This window comes from Phodopus roborovskii, unplaced genomic scaffold, assembly GCF_943737965.1.
Source record: "Phodopus roborovskii unplaced genomic scaffold, PHOROB, whole genome shotgun sequence".
NCBI classification, from domain to species: domain Eukaryota; kingdom Metazoa; phylum Chordata; class Mammalia; order Rodentia; family Cricetidae; genus Phodopus; species Phodopus roborovskii.
Window position 1 is genome coordinate 41,533,030 of NW_026126517.1, and position 12,677 is coordinate 41,545,706.

Below are 12,677 nucleotides of genomic sequence, written 5' to 3' on the forward strand. Positions count from 1 at the left end.
AAACAAAGCAGTTCCTTTCCTGTCCCATTCTCTTTGCTTCTCACACCAACTGAAAGTAAGGCTAGGCAGAGAGACTCAGCAGCCATCTCTTTTCTCACAGATCGGCTCTAATCTATTGCCATAATCCCTGGAACCTATTAGTCCTGGTTTGGAGTTAAGAATTGTGTGAAACGATCGAAGTTTAAGAAAGACGCCATTCTCAGGAGAGAGGACATAAGCTGTGGTTTAACATCACTGTCATTTGACTTTCGCACTCCCTACAATATCAGCACTAGGAGAAGCCTGCAGTAAGAAAATTGCTGTCGAGTCTGAGTCCATAGGCAATCTTCAGGATACATACATATTGTAAGCAACACCCAACCCCTCCCTAAATGAGGAAGTGTCTCCTATATTCAACCACCTCTGAGCAGGAAGGGAACTGCTTAACATTCGAGCATGGATTGTAGAAGGTAAAATTCCTCATACACCGTCATATCCATACACTACACCCAAGAATGAACAGTTTTAGGTATATTTCTATTACTTGTTAAAGCTGAAGTATACAAGCAAACGTTCTTAAGACACTCGAAAGCATTAGGTTTTCTGCAAAAAGAACTGCCTAGACATAATCTTTTCTTTGACAGTACAAATGTAGCCTTGCCGAAACAAGGCCTCAAAAAATTAGTTTAAGACTCAGAGTTGTTCCTCTCCACGGAAATCTTTAGTAAAAGGCGAAAGATTTATACGATCTGAAGAGAAACCAGAGTATGACTTAGCGCCCTAGTCCCTCACAACTCGAGTAAGAGCAACTCCTAGGTCAGTGGTGGTATTTACTTGACTCGACACTACTGTAGGTAAAAAGAACCATTATGTTCGTTTTGTAAATTAAAGCCCCTTTTCACAAAGACATTCATAGAATAATAAGTAATTTTTCATTTTTCTTTGTCTTGTGCGCGATGTTTTGTGGGTATGCAAAATTATGGTGGCCCCGCCCTGACGAGGGCGGGAGCTACGCTCCACGCACTGCCTGGCCAGACCACCAGAGGGCGAAGCCGAGCGCTATCTGGGAGTGGATCTGTTCTCAGACCAGGATGTAGACTCAGGTTTTGTTTTGTGTTTTTGTACATTTACGTTTTATTAACTTTAAAAACTGTAATTTTTTTTGTAGTTGTGGAGATTGTACTGAATGCATCACACATATCAAGCAAGCGCTCTACCAACCAGCTGAATAAGAAAATAGCTATCAAATGTGGGGACGCTGCTTCCTTACTTTAGTGAGAATGGGGGGTGGGTATAAACAAAGTGCCTGTTTCATCTTCCTTGCTCTGCACAGGAGGCATCTGAGTAGTTTGTGGTTGTAGTGGATGTTAGCTGTGCACTCAGCATTTCACTTGTGAATATTCTGCTTTCCTGTCTGTTATTGGAGGATCAGTAACAACGCTTGCTTTAAAATCAGACCTTGCCGTCAGGTGTAGTGGTGTGCACCTTTAATCTCAGCACTCGAGAGACAGAGACAGGCGGATCTCTGAGTTCAAGACCAGCCTGGTCTAGAGAGAATTCCAGGACAGGTTCCCAAGCTACAGAGAAACCCTGTCTCAAAAAACAAAAACAAAACAAAAAACCTGTTTATTTTTATTTTATTGTATGAATATTTGTCCGTATTTGTGCGTGTATACCACGTTTGTGTAGACTTCAGAGGAGGGCATAAGATCTATCAGACTATTTTCTAGCCTCAGTTCCTGGACTTTTGGTTTTATTGTTTTAACTAATTACATTAAAATGGATAATGGTTATTATGTTATACAGTGTTTACTCAGCCATGTGTTGGCCTTGGTTTTCTCCTTGAGAACGGGGCTGAAATGTTGGCTTTTTTCTCTCACAGGGAAGAGGAGCTAGGAGTCAAGTACCTTTATCCTGCAATTAGGTCTGAAGAGCAGGGGACTATGACACTGAGGCACAAGATTTATTTTGAGCCAAAGACTTTGGGGGTGAGGGTGGGGACAAAAAGAAAGAAAGAAAGAAAAAAAAAAAAAAAAAAAAAAAAACAAGGGCTGGAGAGATGGCTCAGAGTACTGGCTTCTCTCCCAGAGGTTCTGAGTTCAATTCCCAGGAACTGCATGGTAGCTCATGACCATCTATAACGAGATCTTCTTCTGGCATGCAGGCAGAACACTGTATACATAATAAACAAATAAATAAAACTTTAAAAAACAAACAGAAAACAAAACAACAATGAAACCAGCCGGCTGAACAGTGATGGTACATACCTTTCATGCCAAGACTTGGGAGTTAGAGGCAGGTGGATGTCTAGCCCAACCTGGTCTAGAATGAATTTCAGGACAGCCAGGGCTGCACAATAAAAACAAAACAAAAAGCAAAACAGCTTACACATGAATGGCCTTCTGACCTCAACTCCTCTGAGAGAAGCTAGCTCCCTGTAAAAGATTCCCTCGCCACAGTAGGAGGAAAGAACATTCTGGCCATCACAGAGGAGCAGTCAGCTGAGGGAAACCTGTGTAAACAAGCCTTGATAAAAATGCCTCCCATCTTCCTTTAGTCTTATTCTAGTTAGGTTTCTATTGCTGTGGTAAAAACGCCATGACCAAAAGCAGCTCCGGGAGGAAAGGGCTGATTTAATCTTCTCATGTGTTTGCTTGTTTTTCCCAGACAGGGTTTCTCTGTGTAACAGACCCAGCTCCCTAGCCCCCTGCCCTCCTTAATGTTTTATAAGACATGGGGGGGGGGCGCGTGGTACGTACATGCCATAGAGTATGTGTGGAGGTTAGAGGTGAACTTGTGGGAGTCATCTCCCGTCCTCCTACCATATGGGTTTCAGGAATCAAACTCAAGTCATCGGGCTTGGCAGTGACTGTTTTTTTATGTCATTTAGAGGTGCAGGAATGGGTTCACTTTTTTCTGATTAAAGAAAGACTGGAATGAAGTGTCATTATAAATCTTGAGCCATCCCAGCAAAGCCATTCTGTTACAAGCAGGTTTTCCGCCAGCCTGGTCTCGCTGTGGCGTCAGCCCCAATTAACACACAGAAACTCTGTATTTGATATAATTCTGTTGGCCAGGTACTAGTTTCTTATCGGCTAGCTCTGTCTTAAGTATTAACCCATTTCTATTAATCTAAGTATTTCCATGTGATCTCATCTTACCGGAGAGAGGGCCCAGAGTTCTACCTTGTTGGTCCTACATCATGAAACTTCTCCCTACTACTTCCCAAATCCTCCTTGTCTACTAATCCCGCCTATCTTGCTTTCCTATTGGCCAACAGTGCTTCATTCATTAACCAATAAGAGAAACTTATTTACAGAATGATATCTCCCATCACCCTAGTATTGTTATTTTCCTTCTCAGGTCTTCAATGAAGTTGAAGACTAGACAGTCATAGCCATATCATCTCTTATCTTAGATAAACAAGATTTAGACTTTCCAGATTAGGACTGCTGTCAGAGTAATTAATCTCTGTCATGCCTTTACCTTGATACTGGACATGCAGTATACATCTATTGCTCAATGTTGCTCTTGCTGATAGTAGGTTTTATTTATTTTTTTATTTATTTTGAGACAGGGTTTCTCTGTATTGTTTTAGAGCCTGTCCTGGAACTAGCTCTGTAGAACAGGCTGGCCTTGAACTCACAGAGATTCACCTGCCTCTGCCTCCCAAGTGCTGGGATTAAAGCTTGAGGTGTGGCTTCTCTTTGTGAGCTCTTTCTCTTGGGTCAGCCCATCCACTAAGAAGGGCAGAGGAAAAACTCTCGCAGTTCTTTGTATTTTTCTGTGTAAATGTTTCCCAATAAACACCCATTTATCATTTATCTTGGGTCTAGTGAAATCCTTACACCAGTTCCATCACCAGTCCGTTTGTGTTGATCATCTGCCTTGGAGGAAAACAACCCAAGAGGCAGAGAGCCCCAGTGATTATGGAAGGAAAGACCAACAACAGAGTCTCCTTGTTACAAAGGACAAAAGCAGTTCAGAGTGCTCTGGCCCATGCATGATGACAAGAGCAGAGTGGCTCTCAACAGGGGATGGTTGTTAAGTATGAAACAGGGGGGAAGGTGGCACAGGGCCCTGGTACACCAGTCCAGTGTAAATACTGTTGGGAATGGAAATGACAGGCCACAGTAAGTGCCAGCCTGTGAATACATCTGACAAATGCTAATTAAGGAAGAAAGAAAGGAGGGACGGAGGAAGGGAGGGAGGACACATTTTTAGCTTACAGATGGTGCAGCCCATCATGGTACAGCAGTCATGGTAGCAGCAATGTGAGGCAACCGTCACATTGCATGCAGTCAGGAAGAGGAGGGAAACAATGCTGCTGCTGAGGTCGGCTGAGGACCCAGCACGTGGAATGGTTTATTCCAGAAGAGGGCATCAGATCCCACTATAGATGGTTGTGACCCACCACGTGGGTGCTGGGAATTGAACTCTGGACCTCTGGCCCTCGCCTACCCCCAATCCCCTCCCCCAAGTTCCTTTTAAGATGTTCCCAGAGAGTTGTTTATGTAGTTTGTGTGTATGTGTGCATACCAGTTCAAATGCTGTGGGGCATGTGGAGGTCAGAGGTCAACTTGGGGTGGTGTATTGCGGTAAATAAGGATCAGGATAAACAAATAGGCCGAATAGATGTTTATTCAGGGAGAAATAACTTACAACCTAGACAGATGAACACCAGGAAATTCAACCCGATCCTCTCCTGTCCGAGTCACGCCAGAAAGAGAGCGCCTTCCTGGCCCCCTCCGACCTCCTTCCTCAGGTCACCTCCGCCCATCGCTCCACCCCCCAATGGGCGTGGTCAGTGCTACAGAAGGACTACCTCACTACAGTGGTGTCTTGGTTTTTCCTTCTACCTTGTGGAATCCAGGGGAATCAAACCCCCAGGAATCACACTTAGTGGCAAGCACCTTCACCTGGCTGAGTCATCTATAGGCCTGACATACACATTAAGATATAACTTTCTTCATATAAAGTCTGTGAACAAAGAATACCCAACAGTCATATAACAAAATTTAATAGGAAAAAAAAAGGCTGCTCCATGAAAACAAGCATATGTATGATAGATTACGTATAGATAAACCCTCTTTTAAAAGAAGAAAAAACGGGACTTGCGTGTGCAGTCTTTGAGACTTCCACCATGGCGTACCGCGGCCAGGGCCAGAAGGTGCAGAAGATGATGGTGCAGCCCATCAAACTTATCTTCAGATACTTGCAAAATAGGTCCCGGATTCAGGTGTGGCTATACGTGAACATGCGGGTTGTATTCTTGGCTTTAATGAGTACATGAGAACCTCGTATTATATGGTGCAAGAGATTCACTCTAAAACAAATTCAAGGAAACAACTTAGACATGCTGAAAGGAGACAATACTACTCTGCTCCAAAGTGAAAACAAATTCAAGGAAACAACTTAGACATGCTGAAAGGAGACAATACTACTCTGCTCCAAAGTGAAAACAAATTCAAGGAAACAACTTAGACATGCTGAAAGGAGACAATACTACTCTGCTCCAAAGTGTTTACAGCTAGAAACTCGGGCACTCGGAAGTTGAAGTAGTAGTGTTTATAAGCGTTTTCTGGTTAAGAACAGTCTAAAATACAAGTAGTAGTGTTTAAAAGTATCCTCTGGTTAAGAACACAGTTTGAAATCTATACTCACATTATCCTTGTGACCCTTATGTTACATAGTGAAAATATAAATAGGCGGTGGGATACAGATGAACAGTCACAGTATGCAACTAGTGCTGCACAACCAAACGCACATTAAGTCACCAAAAAAGCCAGGACACAAGACAATAGTGTACCTAAACTAATCTATCATTAAGACAGCATTGTGGAGCCTTGTCAAAACAAGGCCTCAAAAAATTGGTTTCAGACTCAGAGTTGTTCCTCTCCACGGAAATCTTTAGTAAAAGGCGAAAGATTTATACGATCTGAAGAGAAACCAGAGTATGAGTGGAAAACATACCAGTACATTTCTAAGGTAACAGAGCCTCCCAGTATACTGATGGTGATTAAATGTTTGCAGAGTCATTACCTACAAGAACATTTTTATGATTGCTTCAAGTAATATATAATTTTTAGTTTCAATATTTATAATAATAGAAGTACCTTTCCACGAAAATATCTGTATCAGTTGCAGTGTGTTATGGGTATGCAAATTAGACCGAGCAATCGCCCTAGAGACTGGCCCTATTCCCGGGGGCCTCTTACAAGGGGCGGGGCGAAGGTTTATACCTCTTGCTTACAGTGACCGGGTTTGTGCCTGGGTACACTGCACTGGAATTTGAACTTGGTTTCTTTTAAATAAATGAGTTTTCCGATGGTTTTAGGCATCAAGGAACTGAAAAGGACGAAGAAATGACTGGCAGATTTCCTGTTCTAAGGGATGGGATTGGGACAGGAGCAGAGAAGGCTTCAAAGGTGTTGGCAATGTGCATTCTCTGTTCTTACTGAGAACATTAGTTTCTGTAATGAAACCAACGTAGATAAGATCTCGCTTTCTCATATTCATTGCCGTGCGTTACCTCTGTACAAATGGAGAAAGAAAGAGATGAAGTTTGACATTTCTAACCCATTGTGGCTTTCGTTTCCCTACCGTGCTATCTCAACGTTGTGAAAGAGGATACTTGCCCCATATATCCCATATGATATATGTATCATATTTGTAGGTGTCTCTATGTGTGTACACGTTTTTATTTGTGTAAAAGACCAAAAATTGTAGCACGTTCTGTATCAATAGCAGCAGCAGTTTTTCCAGGTTCTGCAGTTATAGGAAAAAAAAATTAAAATACAAAGTCAAAAATAAAGTCCCCAAAAACATTTCTGTTAGTGTTCTGGCAACTAACACTTTTTCCTTTCTTCTCAGTCATATTTTTTCTTAAGTAAAATTTTCTTTTCTCTGTAAAGCTTTTTCTTCTTTTAGTTTTTCAAGACAGGGTTTCTCTGTGTAGTTCTGGCTGTCCTGGAACACACTTTGTAGACCAGGCTGACCTCAAACTCACAAAGATCTGAGGGTCTCTGCCTTCTGAGTGCTGGGATTAAAGGCATGTGCCATCACTGTTTGGCTTAGAAATTATATATATATGTATGTATGTATGTATGTATATATGTATATATGTATATATATATGCCAGGTGTTGGTGGCTCACACCTTTAATCCTAGCATTTGGGAGGCAAAGGCAGGCGGATCTTAGTAAGCTCGAGGCCAGCCTGGTCTACACATCGAGTGAGTTCCAGAACAACTTCCAAAGCACCCTGTCTCAAAAAACAAAACAAAGATTTATTTATTATGTATACACTGTTTTGCCTACATGTATACCAGATCTCATTATAGATGGTTGTGAGCCACCATGTGGTTGCTGGGAATTGTACTCAGGACCTCTGGAAGAGCAGCCAGTGCTCTTAACCTCTGAGCCACCTCTCCAGCCCCTAGAAATAATTTTTTAATGTGTTGACTTACTCATGTATCCTAAAGAATTGTTTTGTGGGCTAGGGACATAGCTCCGTTTGTGGTGTGTCTAGCATGCACAAATTCCTGAGTTCGATTGCTAGTGCTTCATAAAACTGGGCTTAGTGGCAGATGCTAATAATCCCAGCCTGGGAAGTATAGGCACAAGAGTCACAAGACATCCTCAGCTACACAGGGAGTTGGAGACAGTCTGGATGGGATACATAAGACCCTGTCTCCAAAGAAAGTGAGGGGAGGCTGGGAAATGACTTCATGAGCAAGGGCACTTACATCAAACACATGCCAAAAATATAAATAAATAAATAAATAAATAAATAAATAAATAATACATGTAGTTTTAAATAGAATTTTGTTCTGTCTAAAATTTAAGGGGGCTTATGAGGTATATGGTTCAGGTTTGGAAATGAGAAATTGCTGATAAACTTAAAGGTTGCATAGTCTCTGTGTTAAGCAGCCATGGCCTGTTTCCTGTTTGACACAAATTGAGCAATCCCAAGAGATCAGAACTGTTGTCTTATCGGGCAATCTCCTCTACCCCACCCACACCCACCCCGTTTGTTGTTTGTTAGCTCTATTGAAGTTCTTGACCCCCAGCCAACAAGAACTGTTAGCCAGATCCTGGAGTGAGTGGCTGATTTCCCTCCCTTCCATGTACCCTGAACTTTCCCATCTTTTTATCCTGCCTTGTGTATATTATCTACTTTGCCTTGTTGCACTTTTCCTCACTTGAGTGATTGCTTTAGTAGTCACTGTTAGGTGCCAAATTTTCAGTTGACCAGCCAGGCTTTGCTGGCAGGGTGTCCGAGCAGCTGTGCAAGGTCTAATGAGTACACACACACAGTCCCACACTGCTGAAGCCTTCTCGATGCTCTTAAGGGATTGAAGCAGAGCCCTGTGACTGCTAAGTGCTCTGTGCGAGCTGTAGTGTCCCAACCCTTCCTCATGAGTCCTGAATGCCCCTCCATTTTCATCCTGCTCCAAGCCGCACAAGGTTTCTGTTTTTGTTGTTGTTATTTGTTTTTCGAGGCAGGGTTTCTCTGTGTAACAGCCCTGGTTGTCTGGGGACTTGCTCTGTAGACCAGACTGGCCTCAAACTCACAGAGATCTGCCTGCCTCTGCCTCCCAAGTGCTGGGAGCTTCTCATTGTCCTCATCCCATCTCCATAGTCCTGGCACAGAGACTTTACCTACAGGGAGAAGATGGATGGGTTCCCAAAGCCTCCTGCAAACAGATTGGGATGTTGTGTCCCTCAATGGTATGGCGCCTTTCCAGTATGGGAGAGGCTCTGGGTTTAATCCCTAGCAAGACAAATAACAATGATAATAAAAACAGCAACAATAGTAATAATAATAGAGAAATAAAATGGAGCACTCCTGTTGGAGATTAATTGGGAGATTAATCTCACTGGTTTTATGGGTTCATCTATAGGCTGGGTGGATTTCCAGGAAAGTAAACAACAGATGAACACCGACTCAGGAACTATTTCTTCCAAGTGGTCCAAAACAACTGAGCAATTATACAGTATTGAGTAAATTTTAACAGCTGGATGTAGTCTTGGACAAAGGCACATGAAAGGTCAGAAAAAAAAAATACTGCCCCAGTACTTGTGAGGCTGAGGCAGGAGGATTACTGCATGTTTAAGACCAGCCTTGGCTGAACATAGAGTTCCAAGACAGCTATATCCAATGAGACCCTGTCTCATAAAACCCAAAACCATGTAACAAGAAAAACAGGTCAAGTATGGAGGCACATGCCTTTAATCCCAGTACTCACAGCACAGGCTGGAGGAGCCCTGAGTTTGAGTCTAGCCTAGTCAGAGCTATATAGTGAGAATATATAGTGAGAACTTGTCTTAAACAACAACAAACCAAAACCAGCCTCTTCAAAAAAAAAAAAAAAAAATCCTTCAAAAACCCTCAATTGTGCCCAAAGTCACTATGAACATACCCTCCACAGTCACTGTGAGCATACTCTCTGCTGTCTCTGTGAGCATACCCCCTGCCGTGTGGCATGAGTGGCAACTTTAGAGGCACTGAAGGAAGAAGGTAGATATGATTCCCTCCACTGGCATTGCTAAATAAATAAACAAGCAGACAAAAGTCACATGACCCAAAAATAGGAGAACAGGCAACAGTATATTTTCTAAAACGCCCTTTCTCCGAAACAACAGAAATTACAAGGCAGGAAAATATGACTCATATGGCGAAAAAAGCAAACAAAAGCAGGCTGCAGAGACTGCCTGCGCAAGTGGGCAGAGGTCAGATTCGGCAGAGACAGCCTTCAAAGTCACTATTATAAGCAAGGAGCCAAAAGGGTTGTGGTTAAAGGCAAGGACTGTCAAAGGACAATGTCACATCAAATGGTGTATCATGAGAGAGAAATTGTTTTGTTCAAAGTCAGCATGGGCCACATAGCTACAGGCCAGCCAAAAAGAAAGTAGCTGAAAATTTAATAAACTTGTTGCTGGGCAGTAGTGGCGCACACCTTCAATTCCAGCACTCCGGAGGCAGAGGCAGGTGGATCTCTGTGAGTTTGAGGCCAGCCTGATCTACAAAGCACGTTTCAGGTCAGCCCAAAAAGAACAAAACAAAAAATCCACTAGACATGCAGGAAGCAAAAATACTGAGGGCCAAAGACCAAGAGGGAATATATTTTTAACTTAATTTTTTTGGTTTTTCTTAAAAAAAAAAACAACTTTCTTTTTTAAAAAAGACTCGTTTACTTTTATGTGCATTGGTGTTTTGCCCCCATGTACGTTGGCATGAAGGTGCCAGAGTCATTGGAACTGCAGACAGTTGTGAGTTGCCATGTGGGTACTAGGAATCGAACACTGGATCCTCTGGGTGTACAGCCAATGCTCTTAACCACTGAGCCATCTCTCCAGCTCCTTTATTTTTAGTTACATAATTAACATGTACACCCCACATGTGAGCGCTGTGCCCACGGAGGGCAAAAGTGTTGGAACCCAAGGAAGTGGAGTCACCTGCTGTTGTAACCCTCGTGTGTGGCGGTTGGGATCTGAATTCAGGTCCTCTGGGAGAGCAGGAAGCTCTTCAAATTGCCGAGCATCTCTCTTACCTAACCCACTGAGCCATTTCCTCAGTGCTGTTTGTAGCATTTTTATTTGTTTAATTATTGTTTATTTATTTTGAGACAAGTTCTCTCTTTATAGTCCTGGCTGTCCTGGAGCTGGACATTTAGACCAGACTGGCCTGGAATTCACAGAGATCTTCTTGTCACTGCCTCACAAGTTGTGTACTACTATATACAGCATGTGTGGGGTTTTTTAAAGGGTTTGTTTGGTTGGTTGGTTTAATAATTCAGTAAAGGCTGTGCTGGGAACTAGCAGGCTGCTGACCCCGCCCCCAACGATGGGCGGGACACTCATGGCCATGCCATCACTAGTCAGGCTTTACCTGGCTGCCCGAGGACTCAGTTACGCATGCGCAACCCCCCCCCCCCCCCCCCCGTTAAAGCAAGCGCGCCAAGCGTGACCCCTCTATTGCCCTCTCTCTCTTGCTGTTTCTCTCTCTCCCCTGCTTTCGGCTGGCCACCAGCTAGCCCCCTACCTCTCCCTTTCCTCAATAAACTCCACGTGGGTGCTGAGTCCCGTGTTCGTGTTTCTTAGGCAATAGTTGTATCAAAACAACAACAGGCTGAACTTACATTTCTTTTTTATTTTACTTTACATTCCAATCAAAATTCTCCCTCCCACCCCTCTTCCACCCCCCCTTGCTGCCCCTCTTCCTCTCCCCCCATCTACTCCTCTCAGCAGTTAAGGGCTCCCAGGGGGAGTTGACAAAGTCTGGCACATTAAGTTGAGGCATGACCAAACCCCTCCTCCCTGCATTAAGGCTGAGCATGGTATCCTCTCATAGGGAACCGGCTCCAACAAGCTAGCTCATGCTCCAGGGATAGATCCTGGTCTTACTGCCAGGGGCCCCTCAGATAGCTCAAACTTCACAACTGTCTCCCACATGCAGAGGGCCTAGCTCAGCTCAATCCCACGGAGGCTCCATAGCTGCTGGTCCACACAGTTCATGAGTATCCACGAGCTTGGTTCAGCTGTCTCTGTAGATTTCTCCATCAGGATCTTGACCTCCTTTGTTCATATATTTCCTCCTCCCTCTCTCTTGACTGGATTCCTGGAGCTTGGCCTGTTGCTTGGTTGTGGACCTCTGCATCTGGTTCCATCAATTAGTAGATGAAGGCTCTATCATGATTGTTGGGGTATTTATCAATCTGATAGGGAAAGGCCACCCTCTCCACTACTGCTAGGAGTCTTATCTGGGGTCATCCTTGTAGATTCTTGGGAATCTCCCTAGCACCAGGTTTCTCCCTAACCCCATAGTGGCTCCCTCTATCAAGATAGTGGGAAATATCTACCTCAAGACCCAGTGATGCTACTTTTGGGCATATAGGAAAAGGACACTCAATCATAACACAAGGACACTTGTTCAACAATATTCATAGCAGCATTATTCATGATAGCCAGAACCTGGAAGCAACCTAGATGCCCCTCAACTGAAGAATGGATAAAGAAAATGTGGTGTATTTACACAATGGAGTATTACTTAGCTGTAAAAACAATGACATCATGAAATTTGCAGGCAAATGGATGGAACTAGAACAAACCATCTTGAGTGAGTAATCCAGACTCAGAAAGACAAACACCAGATGTACTCACTAATAAATGGATATTAGATGTAAAGCAAGGGATAATAAGACTACAACCCACAGCTCCAGAGAAGCTAAGTAACCAGGAGAACCCTAAGAGGGACACATGGATCACCCTGGGAAGGGGAATTAATGAGATTTCTTGGGTAAATTGGGGGCAAGGAAAAGGAGAGGGGGATGGGAGATGAGAACTTGAGGAAACAGGATGGTCGAGGGGCCAGGGACAGAGAGGGAGAGCAAGGAAAGAGATATCTTGATAGAGAGAGCTTATAATTCTATGTGATCAGGAGGTCAAACAGTTTTGTTTTCCTAGAAAAGTCTTGAGTAGGGAGAGTTGGTGGGAGCCTGCTTGTTATTACATTTGTTTTGTGTATATGTTTGAATGTGGGCGTACACAAGCCTTGGGGCCCGTGTGGAAGTCACAGGACAAATGCTGGAGTCAGTTCTCGACTTCTACCAGGTGGAATCTGGGGATTGAACTCAGGTTGTCAGGACTGGCAGCAGATGCCTTTTCCTGTCCAGCTGCTGAGTCATCTTGGAGTCGG

The 12,677-nt window shown here is 43.5% G+C and overlaps 2 non-coding genes across 2 annotated transcripts; both read right to left on the bottom strand.

Moving 5' to 3' along the window:
- Nucleotides 1-632: 632 nt before the first annotated feature.
- Nucleotides 633-748, bottom strand: LOC127232028 (U5 spliceosomal RNA). Its single transcript, XR_007835329.1, has one exon. It is a non-coding gene; the product is annotated as a U5 spliceosomal RNA (small nuclear RNA).
- A 5,073-nt stretch (nucleotides 749-5,821) lies between these two features.
- On the bottom strand, nucleotides 5,822-5,937 carry LOC127232029 (U5 spliceosomal RNA). Its single transcript, XR_007835330.1, has one exon. It is a non-coding gene; the product is annotated as a U5 spliceosomal RNA (small nuclear RNA).
- Nucleotides 5,938-12,677: the final 6,740 nt, after the last annotated feature.